The sequence below is a fragment of the Opisthocomus hoazin genome, chromosome 3 (genome assembly GCF_030867145.1).
Source record: "Opisthocomus hoazin isolate bOpiHoa1 chromosome 3, bOpiHoa1.hap1, whole genome shotgun sequence".
Classification (NCBI taxonomy): Eukaryota; Metazoa; Chordata; class Aves; order Opisthocomiformes; family Opisthocomidae; genus Opisthocomus; species Opisthocomus hoazin.
In genome coordinates, this window is record NC_134416.1 from 101,970,672 (window position 1) to 101,985,986 (window position 15,315).

At 38.5% G+C, this 15,315-nt stretch overlaps 1 long non-coding RNA gene across 1 annotated transcript; it reads right to left on the bottom strand.

Moving 5' to 3' along the window:
* Positions 1 to 7,454: 7,454 nt before the first annotated feature.
* LOC142360769 (uncharacterized) lies at positions 7,455 to 15,005 on the bottom strand. Its single transcript, XR_012763346.1, has 3 exons — positions 14,862 to 15,005; positions 12,987 to 13,051; positions 7,455 to 7,989 (listed from the first exon to the last, which is right to left on the bottom strand). It is a non-coding gene; the product is annotated as an uncharacterized LOC142360769 (long non-coding RNA).
* Positions 15,006 to 15,315: the final 310 nt, after the last annotated feature.

The following is a 15,315-nucleotide window of genomic DNA, read 5'->3' on the forward strand; positions in this document are numbered from 1 at the left end:
AAGCGAAATGGTAGACCTAAGCAAAAAAATCTTTGACTTCAGATTTCTCAGAACTTGCCTTTCTTTTCATCCTTTGTGTTTCCTCTCCTTGTAGACCACAATAATATAATACACACTTTTAACAGTTGCTTGTGTTAATATCCTACTGACACAAATGTAACTCATTTACTGAATCTCCATAAGCAATGGGAGAACAGAATATAACCATAGAAACACCCAAGACCTCCCTCAGATACACTTAAAAGCAATATAGATTTCATTGCTCATTTAGCTTTTCTCAGTATTCCCTTGTGTCTTTTCAGTTCCTTGCAGTTTTATTTATATTACAGTACAAGTAGATAGAACTGATGAGTAGAAAGATTTCACATAGAATATTTGTCATTTGTGATTGAAGACCAAGGAATTGGATAATGAAAAATGCTATTTATACACTACTTTATTCATTATATAATTTAGAAATCATCTGTCTGATTTCATCATCATAAAATAATCTCAAAGATTTGAGTCTCTGTATAACAAAGCTTTAAACTTCAGGTAGAATAAAAACACTGGGTTATGCTGCTGTCTTTAAAACTGATGTTCTTCAGTTTAACACTGTTAAAGCAACCTATTTGAATCTCAGAAGTTTTCTATTGTGGGATTTATATATAACTTAACATTTACACTGATATGAATATTACCCTTTCTTCCTGGTGAGTTACTGCTATGGTGTTTTTTTCACTGAAGAAAGACCTGGTGTTTTCATTCATCTTTACACTTTTATTTCTGTTCGTCATTATTTGATTTTATTGAAGGTAATTCTTACTATTACTCTAAGGCCTGGAATTTCTAAAGCACTGTGCAAATACTTAGCACACCCCTATCAGAGAGATCAATAGTATCCCTATTTTTCAAGACAATAGATTGAGAAAGAAATGTTTCAGCTGAAGTTTGCACTCATCTCTTTCAAGTCCTAATAAAAATAAACCGTCTTTGCCCTCAGTCAATTTTAAAAGCACCTGAATGTGGTTCTTGAATGCCAGTGTTCAAGACAGTAAATTCCAGGAAATGGGCAACATTTATTCCTGCTTAGGCTATCACCATAATTAGATTGTTTTAACAGGAAGATTCCAAATGTCTTTTTAACTTTAAATTTATTGATCATATTACCATGGGTTTTGCGGACTCGCTTAATCTAGTTTCGTGTTCTCCTTTACCACTTTCGTGATTTGTCAGAGAATTCTATCATTTTGAAGCTCCTCCTTATCTTACTATAGATTAGTTTTGTACTATGCAGGTACAATTCTTTCTGTTTTCTCTACTTGTACCATGCTACAGCTGTCTTTTTGCATGCTTTGCATTTTTTCAAGTTTGATCTGCCTTGCCATCTGCATGATTCCCCTAGAAAAAGTTCAGATATGAGGTGCAAATCTTCAGAAAATTTTTCACATAAGAACTTGGTAAATGCAAAATATTTAGACAATTGTTTACCATATTATAAACCCTGAACATCCAAGGTCATATGTAAAGCCTTCTATTGTATTTTCAGGCTTTCATCCCTTCAGCAAACAGACACAGTTATGCCTCACATTTCTGTTTGTATGAACTGTGTACTACTTTTTTTCCTAGTGAATGAACCAAGAAAAGATGGACACATATTTGACCAATCATTTTCTTTTATTTCAGCAACCAATATAAATTTGTTTATCTATGAAATGTCTTCTATCATCTGGAGACTCATAATGATATCTTAGATGCAGATGACAAAAGTTTGCAAGTAATTCAAGTACCTACTTTTCCAGTATCTACAAAAACAGAAAGTGAAACGAGAAATACATTTTTCACAGAATCACAGAATCACAGAATGTTAGGGGTTGGAAGGGACCTCTGTGGGTCATCTGGTGCAACCCCCTGCCGAAGCAGGATCACCTACAGCAGGCTGCACAGGACCTCGTCCAGGCGGGTCTTGAATATCTCCAGAGAAGGAGACTCCACAACCTCCCTGGGCAGCCTGTTCCAGTGCTCCGTCACCCTCAGAGGGAAGAAGTTCCTCCTCATGTTCAGACGGAACTTCCTCTGCTTCAGTTTGTGCCCATTGCACCTTGTCCTGTCGCTGAGCACCCCTGAAAAGAGTTTGGCCCCGTCCTACTGACACCCACCCTTCAGATATTTTTAAGCATTTATAAGGTGCCCTCTCAGCCTTCTCTTCTTCAGGCTGAACAAGCCCAGCTCCCTCAGCCTTTCCTCGTAGGAGAGATGCTCCAGTCCCCTCATCTGAATATACCGTTTCTGAAAACAGTGAAAGAAGTGGAGAATAATAAAAAAAATAGTAATAAAAGTAATAGGGGCTGAACTGATATGCCCCTGCAGAAGAAGAAGGAAGAAATCATTGGGGAGACAGGTTGAAGGTACTACTAAAATAGATGTATTAAAAGAAAATCATATTTGACCCCAAATACCATTTCAATTAGAGAGTTGGGCAGAGAGAAACCTGATGAACTTCAACAAGGGCAAGTGTAGCATCCTGATCTAGAGTGGAATAAGCCCATGCACCAGTAAAGGTAGGGGTTGCCCTGCTGGAAAGCAGTTCTGCAGAGAAGGACCTGGGTGTCCTGGTGGGTGACAAGTTGACCATGAGCCAGCAGTGTACCCTGGTTGGCAAGAAGGCCAGTGGCATCCTGGGGTGCATTGAGTGTGGCCAAGGTATGTTCCCCCTCTACTCTGCCCTAATGAGGCCTCATCTGGAGTACTGCATCCTATTCTGGGCTCCTCAGTTCAAGAAAGATGAGGAACTACTAGAGAGAGAATCCAATGGAGCGCTGTGAAGGTGATTAGGGGACTGGAGCATCTCTTCTCTGAGGGAAGGCTGAGGGAGCTGGGCTTGTCTAGGCTGAAGAAGAGAAGGCTGAGAGGGGAACCTTATAAATGCTCATAAGTATCTGAAGGGAGGGTGTTAAGAGGATGGGACCAGACTCTTCTCAGTGGTGCCCAGTGACAGGACAAGGGCAGCAGGCACAAAGGGAAGTGCAGAAAGTTCCATCTGAACATGAGGAAGAACTTCTTCATTCTGAGGGTGATGGAGCACTGGAACAGGTTGCCCAGAGAGGTTGTGAAGTCTTCTTCTCTGGAGATATTCAAAACCTGCCTGGACGAGGTTCTGTGCAACCTGCTCTAGATGTACTTGCTCTAGTGGGGGGGTTGGACTAGGTGATGTCCAGAGGTCCATTGCAACCCCTACTGTTCTGTGACTCTGTGATTCCGTCATTCTGTGAATTGTGTAGAAAAGATGCAGTTTAAGATGATATCAGTTACATGGTAATTATAAGAGGTGGTGGCAGCACCTTTAATACAACATTCCATAAATATATTTCTTTTTTATAAACATATATTTTAGCACAGAGCAGAATCGTGTCTTTCCCTTAGCCAGGCATTAGAAAGAATAATTTACTTTCTGTCAATTTGGAGGAAAACCAGTGTTGCCAGAGAACAGGGAAGTGAACTCTCATTAGGACTTTCAGAAGCATCACCCTGACTTCTTCACTTCAGGGACAAATTCAAGAAATGAGGTACTCTCAGCTGCCAATGGCTGGCATGCCTGGGTCTTCACCAGCAAGTTATTGGGACTGTGAGTGGCAGAAGACAAAAGTGATATAAGGCTGTGGTTTCTTTGAAGATAGAAAACAAAAAAGAAGATGTTTGTAAAGTGCCTTTTGAATAGAAAACCAGGTATTTTGCAATTATTTTCTGGAGGAGGATCATGTTTCTATAGAAGAATGATGTAAGGCAATGACGTATACTGCAACTTCTGCATGTGTATAAGACCGAACAAATGTAAAATGAAATGGGTAAAAAATTGTGGATCTGATATTGTGTAGACTAAAATGGCTTTTCTTTCCTGGAAATAACTACAGGGTGATTGAGCTGGGTTCAGGGCAATATAAAAGAGTCATTACTCACACTGAAAATAAGCTACTGGTCAAGAGAATTCCAGTATTTTTTCATAAAACTTTCCTGAAGATCAGCAGCTTCAAGGAACATTTTTCTAATACTCCTTTATGCTCTGCATTTAGAGGTTTATGGTTGTACTGGTTTTGTCTGGGATATAGATAATTTTCTTCATAGTAGCTGGTGTGGTGATATGTTTTGGATTTGTGATGGAAACTATGGATAATACACTGATTTTCTAGCCATCGCTGAGCAGTGCTTACACAGCGTCATGGCCTTTTCTACTCCTCACACCACCCACCAGCGAGTAGGCTTAGGGGGCACAAGAATTTGGGAGGGGACACAGTTGGGACATGTGACCCCAGCGGACCAAAGGGACGTCCCACATCATACGACACCATGCTCAGCAGTAAAATCTGGCGGAAGTAGGAGGAAAGAGGGATATTTACAGTTATGGTAGTCGTTGTCCCAAGTAACCATTATGCATGATGAAGCTCTGCTTTCCTGGTGATAGTTGAACATCTGCCTTCAGGTGGGAAGTAGTGAATGAATTTCTTATTTTACTTTGCTTGTGCATAGCTTTTGCTTTATCTATGAAATTGTCTTTATCTCAACCCATGAGTTTTCTCACTTTTATCCTTCCAATTCTCTTCCTCATCCCATGGCAGAGGGACTGAGTGGGCAGCTCTGTGGGTCTCAGCTGCTTACTGGGGTTAAATCACAGCTAAGGTTTGCATAATTCACATACGTAGTCAATACTGATGCTCATCAGGCTTATGCAAAGTTGGTTTTCTGCTGTTCCTTTTGGTTAGAAGCCATCTTCAGTCCTATCCTGTTCAGTGCCAAATTAATCGAGTGATGTACTTTGTGTACTAGCCTGAAAAGAGGAGGGAAAAAAGAATCCAGTATGAGTATCACTAGGGACACTGGCAGGTGCTCTATTTCTTGGCATTAACAGACGGAAAGGTAGGAGATATTCCTCTCACTAATGTTTTTTTCTGAGAAACAAAACAGAGTTTTGATTGCACAATTTTAATGGAAAATTGGAAACTCACAGAAAGAAACAGAAACTGTCCACAATAATACGTTAAAATGAGGCTTTATAAAAGTAAATTATGTTATTATCAGCACTTTCCTATTTAAATAATAATAAATCCAAATCCCTCTAAATGAAAAAATCAAAAAGAAAAGAACTCTAATGAACCAAAGTATACTTTTACCACAAAGTACCTGTTTTTGGAAGAGATAACAGCTATCTTGAACCCTTTTAAGTAAAATATTTTGGGAAATTGCTTTTGAATTGTTATGATAGGTGATATAAATAAAACAATTTCTTTAGTAATAGCACTTTCATTATGGGAAATGGCATGTGTAAGAGGTACTTGTCTGACAGCACTGTGGTAAATTAACTGGTCCAATTAACAGCATGGTGCACCTCTAGGATTAATTGAAAATCATTAGTTTATTTATTGGGTTGGTTTTAAGTATTTGAAAGTGTATGCTGTATTAATGTTAGATTTCTCTAAGTGATACTGTGACTAAATGGTAATAAGTTTTTTGGTTTTTTTAGTTTTTTACTGGAAGGTAAGATGTTGACATGGGGACTGTGCTTTTAATTACTGCGCTCCCTAAAGAGTATGTACAGCTCATGTCTTGCACAGCCGTTGTAAGAGGGAAGAGGGAACACAGTGAAAAAAGTCTCTGCTAAAGGTTTTGTGTGGAATGATCAGTGAATGCCACAAAAGTATAGTCAGCTTAGTTAAAAAAAGTGATATTTACATATGCATGGAACAGACACATACACAAATACAGACATGACAATAAAGACATTTAGATAGCAAATATCTGAGAAAAGGCATATGCATAGATATGATATTCCTTCATTCAACATTAGAAACCATATACACATAATACACAGAAAAAGTCTAAAATACTAACATGTACTGATACTGGAAATTCTGAAATTTTTACAAGACGTGCAGTTATAAATATGCAGGTCTGGTTAGTTTTGGAATGTGTCGCATGGCCTAATCATAGTAACATAAGATGGGCTTGTACTAAGAGCATCTGCTTATTTGCAACATAAATTGGACCTTCTGTAAAAAAGGACAGGCCCACCTTCCTCCTTCTGCCTCTAGCCTGGTGTTTCTTGCATTCTTGAGTCTGAGCACCAGCAACATACACAGCTTTTCAGATCAAGGAACTGATAGCTCTCAGAATTAACAATTTAGCTTCTTAATCTGGTGGCTTGTCATATGTACAACTACTTACACAGGCACAATAGCTATCTTGGTTCAAGATCACTCCTTGCAACAGCAGACCGTACTTCTGCCACCGTGAACTGGATAAGGAATCTGAACATTAAATGAATCACAGCCTAATCAGACTGCTAAATCTGATGAGGTGATAGTCACGAATCCCCATAATTTCAAGGATAAATTAAAAGCAATGATAGTGCGCAATTATTTATGTCTGAGCTATGAATTGAGATATGTTGCAATGTATTTGTTGTGCTGTTATGGATTAAATAAATACAAAAAGCAGATATGTAATGCAAAAGTAATAACTAGGAATTCTAGAAGCTACATGCAGGAATAACTCAAAGTCGTGGCACCATGCGGCTTCAAAGTATGGTTATAAGCATTAGCTGTGTCCGTAATATTCCTGTGAAAATAATATACCTGGAAATTTGCTTTAAATGTGAAAGTATGACATACCTACTCCGGAGTGTTCAGTGTGTAAGAACCAAAATTAGGATTCAGGAGGTCTTGGATATCAGATCTGTATTCAGGCCTTTAGAATAGCCAATTAATTAAAGCAAACATATGCAGAGACGAGTATTACTACAGGGCTATAGAATTCATAAAAACAAAGCCATTAAACAGATCACACAGGGTGGTCTTTTGTAGTATGGGAGAGAAAAAGATTATGGTTTTGCATAAACTAATGTATGAACCTTCAGCATTATTCTTCCTGAAGGTATGAAGACAGTGTGGTTTACATGAACGTAATCACCCTGATGTGACATGGCAAAACACTGAGTAATCATCTATCAGAAAGACCTTTATTAGGTGAGAAGCACATGTCCTTTTGAAAAATACTAGCCTTAAGACATTTTTTATCAAGCACAATTCTGTTCTACTCTTTAACATCAATGCCCATATTCCAAATACGCAAATGTACACCAGCCTATTCACAAGTTAAGTACCCATGCTGTTTTAAAAAACAGAAATATGTGAAACTATGTGTAATAATATACATTTGAATTATTTGTCCATATTTTAGTCTTCCGCTTTTAAATCTCTTTCCTCCTTTCATATTCCTGTGTATTGCTAAAACCCTCCTCTTCTATGGAAATAGTAATTCCATGAAAATTGTAGTAATACTATGAAAAAAGAGGTACTGGTTAAAAAGCCTTACTAGATGTGTATGGAAACAACTAAAAGAGGACTGATCTTTCTTCTACAGTAAACAGGTGTCCCATCCCACTCAGGGGGTAAGGGGAGGTGAGCGTTTCAGTTCTCTGTGCAGTACCCAGGAGTCACGAAAATGACACAAGAGGCTTGACTAAAAAAAAAGCTTTACTGGGGTTCAGCAAGATTACAAAAGATGGTAACTTTGCGACTTTATAAGGACATTACTTTTAATGCAGTGGGTCACAACAGATACTGACTTGGCAAAGCTTACAACAATATGTCTGATTTTGCGAAGCTATAGCATATAGCGGATTGACAAACTTACATTACCCTTATGTGCCTATAAATCAAGTATTGACAAACTTACAACAACATTGCCCTTATGTACCTATAAATCAAGTCAAAGATAGAGGGGAAAACAAAAGGAGAGACAAGAGAAGAAGACATCACCGCCCTTGGATCCAGCAGCAGTTTCTGCTGGTGTTTGGGGTCCTCTGGTGGTGGGTGCATGCCAAGAGGCTTGCCCGTTCTTTTATATCCTTCGGGTGCCCGACGTTCCTCCTTCAGTCAATGAAAATAACTCTTTTCATTGCTTTGCAGCATTTAGTCCAGAGAACACTGATGAAGGATTCACATTACCTCACTTGAGCTGAAATAACATTGTGAAAGAAATAAGTACGGGTGTTTACCAATATTTACAAACACTGAAATGCGAAGCTGCTGCTAATTAGAAACACAAAGATGCAGCTAAAACACTCTTTGCTTTCTATTTTTTTTTTTTTTATAATTGCCACATGGCTAAGAATTCTGTGAGTGAATTAGAAGACAACAAATGAGCAGCTAAGTTACCAAATTCGTGCAGGCAACAGTAGCTACTCTTTTAGAGAACTGAAGGAATTATAGGATAGCCCCGTGGCAGATGGGTTTCACTTAACAAAAGTGACGGTGTTGTACAGTAGCTGTGGCATGCAATGAGGGAAAGTTCACTTGCTTCAGGTTTCCTAGAGGTTGGTCATCATTTAGATCACTCTGGAGGTTGGTTAATTCACTACCTATTCTCCAGAGGCCTTCAAGGAGCCATTAATTCAGGGAAAATTCAATCCCTCTTAAGTTCTTTATGAAAACAAAATCAGTGAGGATAGACAGCTTGGAAGATCTAAAAATTGCCATCTATCAAGTACATTTTATAAAGCAATTAGATTTCAGAAAAGCCTCCCTCTGCATCCCACCAAGTAAGTGTAATAAACTTTCTTTTATGATGGCCTTGGGAGAAGATACTTCACTAATGAAAAGTCATGATTTGTATATTTTATGTTGCCTTAAGGACATGTCCAGTGCTGTTAAGATTGCTAGTCCCCACCTGAAAAGTTTGGATATCATTATTCTTGATCTATATGTACCATATATTAATGCTGACTTGGCCTTTAGAGACATTCTTCCATATAGTTGGAACAGCATTACGTACCACTTCCCTTCTCCAGGCATTTCCATCAATTAAAAACTTCAATCATCTCCAGCATGAAACCGAGAGAAGGGGTAAGAGAAATGAAGACTGGGCAGCAAACAGCTTACTGTGTTATGATGTTAGCACACTTGACACTTGTTTGTTTTATCATATTTTGCATTCTACATAACCTTTCTCTTTAGCAGTCACTGAGGATTACAATTTGCAGTTTTATTCTTTCCTATAAAATTCTGCTTCATGTCCCTAGTGGGAAAAACCTTTAGCTGAACTATTTATATTTCCAACAGAGAGCACCATGAATGAAGGTGCATGCCTGTTGACTGCTGAGGAAAGTAGACTTACTGGCTATAGTCTAGTTAATAGAGGAGATGAGAATAAACTCCAGAGACAGACACCCTCAAATATTTGGCAAAAAAAGAGAAATCCACTACTCTATTAATGGTTAGAAATAGACAAACTCACTTATGGAAGTGCTCTCATCCTCCTGGACCATTCATAGCAGTCTTTGCAGATAGTTAGCATGACATGCTCTTAATTGCTTTCCTCCTCTTCAAGGCTGCAACAAATTTCACTGGCTCCTTCCCCATCCTCTAGAAGTGCAACCGTTGGTCTATGAATCACTAAGTTAATAAAAGGTTTCTGTCTTAGCCTCAAGAATATTACTTTCATCCAACATTGCCTGATAAGATCTCTTTCCACATGTAACCTCTTATCTGAACAGAGCTGTGTCATGCAAAATCCGCCTTCTATTTGGAAATTCCAGATAACCCATCTTCTAGAAACTGAACTTGTCATATTCCCTTCTTGTTTTTAAAAGCAAATAGATAAATTCTGAAAAGTCAGGTGTCATGAGACAGCAGCATCTCTCCAGCATGTGCCAAGAATACAGTGGTTAATCTTATACTGTTCTATGCATTCCTGTCAGGAGATAAACACTTAAAAATACTGGTTGATTTCAGGGCTTGTTATCCCTAGAGGTGAAGTAGATTTCTAGCTTATGGTATTAACTCTCCTATCTGCTTATATTCCTTTGAACAAACCTTGTATTGCTTTGTAGCAGCTCATCCGTCACATAGTAAAAAAGGAAATCTCCTATAAGTATTGCTGCTTTTGATAAGGCCACCACTAGACTATGAACTAATTAATTTTCTGCAATACCAAATTCCTCCAGTCCTTGGCTGGAACCCCTAAGTCATGAAAATACTGTCATTTATTGACAGAGTTTCATATCATTCTTTCAGAATCTGAATTAAAGGTAGGTAGAAAATATTCTTCTACCTACTATTCTTTCCAATTTTATCACATGTCCAACCTTTGCTTTCCCCATCGCAGGTGTGTATTGTTAGACTCAACAAACATTTGTTCAATTAAAAGGTTTTTTTTGGTCATTTGCTTATGCTTTATCACTTCTGGTTTAGCTGCAGTGTGGAGCAAGATGGAATGTTACAATCTGAGACATGAAAATGATGTTGCAAAGATTTCTTTCAAACTGTGATACAGATACATTGTTTTTGTTCAAGGGTACACTGCGTGAGAGTAGTATAAATGGTTCTATGTACATCAAGGAAAACAAAATAGTTCTAAGTTCCTTACAAATATGTCATTCCTTTAAGATCGATGGGAACTCTGTGTGCATAAGCACTACATGAGTGGACCCTTAAAGCATGCTGAGGAGGAGGCTCTGCAGTCATTTAAAATTCAAACACAGCTTCATCTTGGCCATTAGTCAAGATCAAGCATCTTGGGAGGCTTCCAGTTTCACAAAGTAAGCCCTGTGAAAGTCCTTTAAAGCAACTCTGTCTTAACAAAGATCCAAACAAACAATGCTTTGATCCATACATCATCAGAGAAAGTGAAGAATGGCAAGCTTAACTTTATATTTAATAGTAGCCTCTGATATGAAAAATCATGTTGTGGTGAATTCAGGGAAAACTTCTCTTCAGGATGTGGCCCTTTGAAATATCTATTTTAGCATCTGAACAAGAGAGATAATTTAAAAAAAACCCACAACATAAAAATTAAACTATTATAGACAATAAAAAATTACTTTTGTTTGTGTCTCAGAATACTCTTTAAATTCTTTGAAAATTCTAGTACACTTTAAATTGTGAAGAATTTACCATCAAATAAAAATAAGCGTTAAGGCTGTAGCATGTAACACATTTGCTAGTTTTGTGAAAGACTGGTTAATCCCATGTACTGATGTTATGGTGTAAACGAGATGAAAGGAATTCCTCTTATGCCTTGTACCTGTGTGCTTTACCTACAGGTCTTCTCTTCAGACAGAAAGAAGACCTCTGTAAGAACTGATCTTTTTTCTTGCCTCCACATTTGTGGATGCTATCGAGAAACGCACACAGTTTTGGCATTGCTCCTCACTGTGGTTATGCCAGTCTGCTGGAGTTTTTCACAGTGGTACAAAAAAGGACCTGCTGCAGTGTACTGTTTCCCAGAGTACTGCAAAACTGCATTTCTCTTGCCTGTGGCCGTAACTGCAAAGTGATCATTTAACTGTGAATCCTAATTCCCCTCTCTTCATTAAAAACAATGATCCCGAATTTTTACTGAGTTACTGTTCAAGATGGTAATGCAGAGGAAATACTGCTGGATAAATAAACAAAGTCTGATAGTTCTGAACTTAAGAGTTCTGCACATATTACCTGTCTGACATGCAACTCTTACTGTGGCTCAGCACACCTATTTTCCACCCATCCAAAGGCTTTTTCATTACGACAGAAGGATGAAGGGACCAGTATGTCATCCACCAGAACAACCTACGCAGCCAAAAAGAGCTTTCTGTCTCTATATCACAGAATCACAGAATCACAGAATAGTAGGGGTTGGAAGGGACCTCTGTGGGTCATCTAGTCCAACCCCCCCGCCGAAGCAGGGTCACCTACAGCAGGCTGCACAGGACCTTGTCCAGGCGGGTCTTGAATATCTCCAGAGAAGGAGACTCCACAACCTCCCTGGGCAGCCTGTTCCAGTGCTCCGTCACCCTCAGAGAGAAGAAGTTCCTCCTCATGTTCAGACGGAACTTCCTGTGCCTCAGTTTGTGCCCATTACCCCTTGTCCTGTCACTGGGCACCACTGAAAAGAGCTTGGCCCCATCCTCCTGACACCCACCCTTCAGATATTTGTAGGCATTTATATGGCCATTTATATGCCATTTATATGGCAAGCTCTTGCTTGGCAGATAGGAAGGAGTGACTTGTAGACTGTGTGAATGGTCCTGGTGTGTTATACATCGGGTGGTGGCAAAGCTGCTCTCCTCTCTTTCCCAGGAGCAACGTCCTGAGTATTATCAAGCATTTTATAGTCTCTAAAACAAGACAAGAATTTTGTTCATATAGGAATAGGCACTTGAACACTTTACTAATCCAGAAAGTCCATTAAACCATGTATGAAATAATCCTGCTGAGAACTCAGCTTGCATTTAGTGTCTTCTATTAATAATAATCTTTTCATGCTGGGTGGCTGAGGAAATGATAGTCATTTCTCAGTTGTACGGTGTAAGTTTGTGATATATTTTTTCTTCCAAAATCTACTATATTTAGAGAAATGCACTTAATTGCATAATATGGAGAAAAAAAAGAGTTAAAGTACAGCCTCAAATCTCTCACATGTTTAAACATATGCCCTAATACATCTTTTGGAAAGATTTAAAAAACACAATACTGTCCGTTCCCTGCTGTGAAAATAATTTCCTGGACTTCACTGTGGAGAAGCTCTTTATGACATCTCTCTCACCTTCTTCTCAGTGCCATCTGTAGAAGCAAGGGTGAGACAAATTGTTGTATGAATTGAACCTATATCTTCTGCTGGAAGATGCTTGGAGACAACAGATGATAAGCTGAGCAACAGACATGAAGAAGTAAGGAACCCACTCATCTGGCAGTTCGACAACTGGGCTGTCAGTCAAGATCCATTTCTGAGGAACTTCAGCAGCAGAGTGAAAGTTCAAAGCAGAGGTGGTCATTCCCTTTCAATTCCTATGTCTTGACTTATTTCCTGTTCAAAGGGAGCTTTTGAGTGGCTCTACGGCCTTCCTAAATTCCCTGAAGTAATTTTAGCCCTACTTCAAGAAAAACATGTTCACATAAAAAATTATTACCCAGATTATCCAAATATCCAATTCAAAATCCATAATATACAAAAATTATTATGCAGTTTCATAATACCTTCTCAGTGAACTTCCTTTCAGCTCTGCATGGGTGACAATTTCCCCACTCTCCATGTGTTAGACCTGCAAATATAATATGAATGCTGAGCTTACTGCTGGTTTGTGCACTCAACTGATGGACTCTTTGCAGCTTCTTTCCAAACAGATAAGACTGGAAAACACACAGACATGGTGTAAGTGACCGGCTCCTTTCTGTTCATTAGCAGGGACAGGCTTCCAGGCTTGTTTGCTGATGTTCTGAAGGAGCAGTTTATGAAGCAGCTGTAAATATAATAGGACGCAATTTTGTCCCATTCACCTCTAGTCCTCAGTCAAGGCAGGCTGAAGTCTCTTTGTAGCTAGACCATGAAGTTGTGCCCAGCAGCATACTAAATTACAATGCATATGTGGACCAACAAACCTGTTGCAGCTATTCCTAAAGAAATACTTTCAAATTTGCTGTCTGAACAGCACACAAGTGTGATTTCAGTATGACCAGAAGATTGCTTTAACTGTATGCTGCAGAAGTACCCCATTGCTTTTTAATCTGATAATTTTTTTTTTAATTTTTCTTGCCTAAAAAGTGTCACAAATGTCAGTCTGGGTATAATTAGAAGTTGACAACAGAAACCTAATTTACAATGTGCTCTGCATGCGTGTTGAACCCACATACCTCTGGTGGAAATAAAAAAAATCCAGTAAGCTGAGTGGGACATGACAGTGATTTTTTCCTTTGCATAAAATAAAGATTGTGTATCATACAGAAGATTGCTGTAGAACTGACTTGGAGATGCCAAAGTGTTATTTTAGAATTTTATTTTTAAGGAATGAACATGCTATAAATGATAAAGAGCGGATAAATTCAGGAACAAGTTAGAAGTATCTAGAAGAAATGTTAACAACTAACTAATGTTGAAATAGCTGGAGGTGGATTTCAGTTGCTACTCAACACCTTGTATCCTTTACTGGTCTCAGGTAAAAAAAAAAAGACCATGGGAAAATAATAATAATAAAACCCCAAATTTAGGGATTGTATCTCCAGAAAAATTTAACAAAAAGAACCCCACAAAAAATCCCCCCAAAATCCCAATCAGTGGCTTTCTTGTAGTGTGACATTTAAGCTGCACAACTATAGGAAAACCTTCAATAAAATATTTTCTTAATTCTTTCAAAAACCACTACACTAATATTTTTGAACTGTTCATACATTTTCAAGTTTAGCTGGAGAAATACCTCTCACAAATTAAAAATAACTGCAGAGATTGCATCACCCCTCTTCTCTGCCCATTCAGCACTAAATTTAAACATTGTCTAATATCCTGACGGGTGGTTCCACATCACATTGGTTTTATAAGTTATAAGCCATATCACGGGTATAAGAGTAAGTAGACTCAAAACTTCAAAGCACAACTTCTTTGAAAGCATTAAGTTTCAAATCGTTCTTATCCAAGCAATATGTATTTTTAAAGTAGTTTCTTTCCTGCTCATATGCTTCCATGTCACTCCCAAGTCTGTGTGATTTTCAGGTTCACCCAGTACCAAATAATCATGAATATGCAAAATTACACTCCAGTTTTGACATCTGCTGAAATCAACAACCTGATAAAGTCATACAGTAACAAAATACATTTGAATAAAATTTTTGAAAAAAAAGTTATAGGGGTTCTTCTTGCCTGTGCTTCTCTGTGGGAGAACTATATTGATATTATTGCTGACAGATGCATAGCTAACTCTTTTTTAAAGTATCTCTGATAAGAGGTACTCCAGTCTTCCAAGTAATCTGTTCCAGTGCCTTGTCTCTAACCTGAATCCTTCCTGTTGAAATTGAAGACTATTACTTCTTTTCTTCTCCATATCTGCAATGGAGAACAGATTATTTCTGATAAGTACTTACAGGAATGGGACAGATGGTATCTTTGCATCTTCTTGTTTTGCATATTATGCTCCTTTCAGGAGAGGGATTAACTCAGATACTTCTCTGGAGATAGAAGAGACATGTTTCTTCCCAGGAAGCAGCTGAATCTGGCAGAGAGTGGGGCTCCTGGAAACTGCATGCTGTGGCAAGCAGAAGTGAGTGAGAAAAATCACTTGAAAGATGTAGAAGTATGCAGGTGGAGGAGAACCTAAGCTGCTGAGAAGAAACAGGGATCAGACCGGAAATTTTCAGAGGTGTTGGAAAGGGAGAGCAGGGAACTGGGCATGATTTGCTGTGACAGTCACTGAGCAGGCTGGAAGCAAAGATGCAGTGGGTTGGGAGAGACAGTGCTGCATATAAATCCTTTACATTTCTAATATGTCTGTATTTAAAAAGATAGGAATTCTAGTTAATATTTCAATAATCCCTAGCT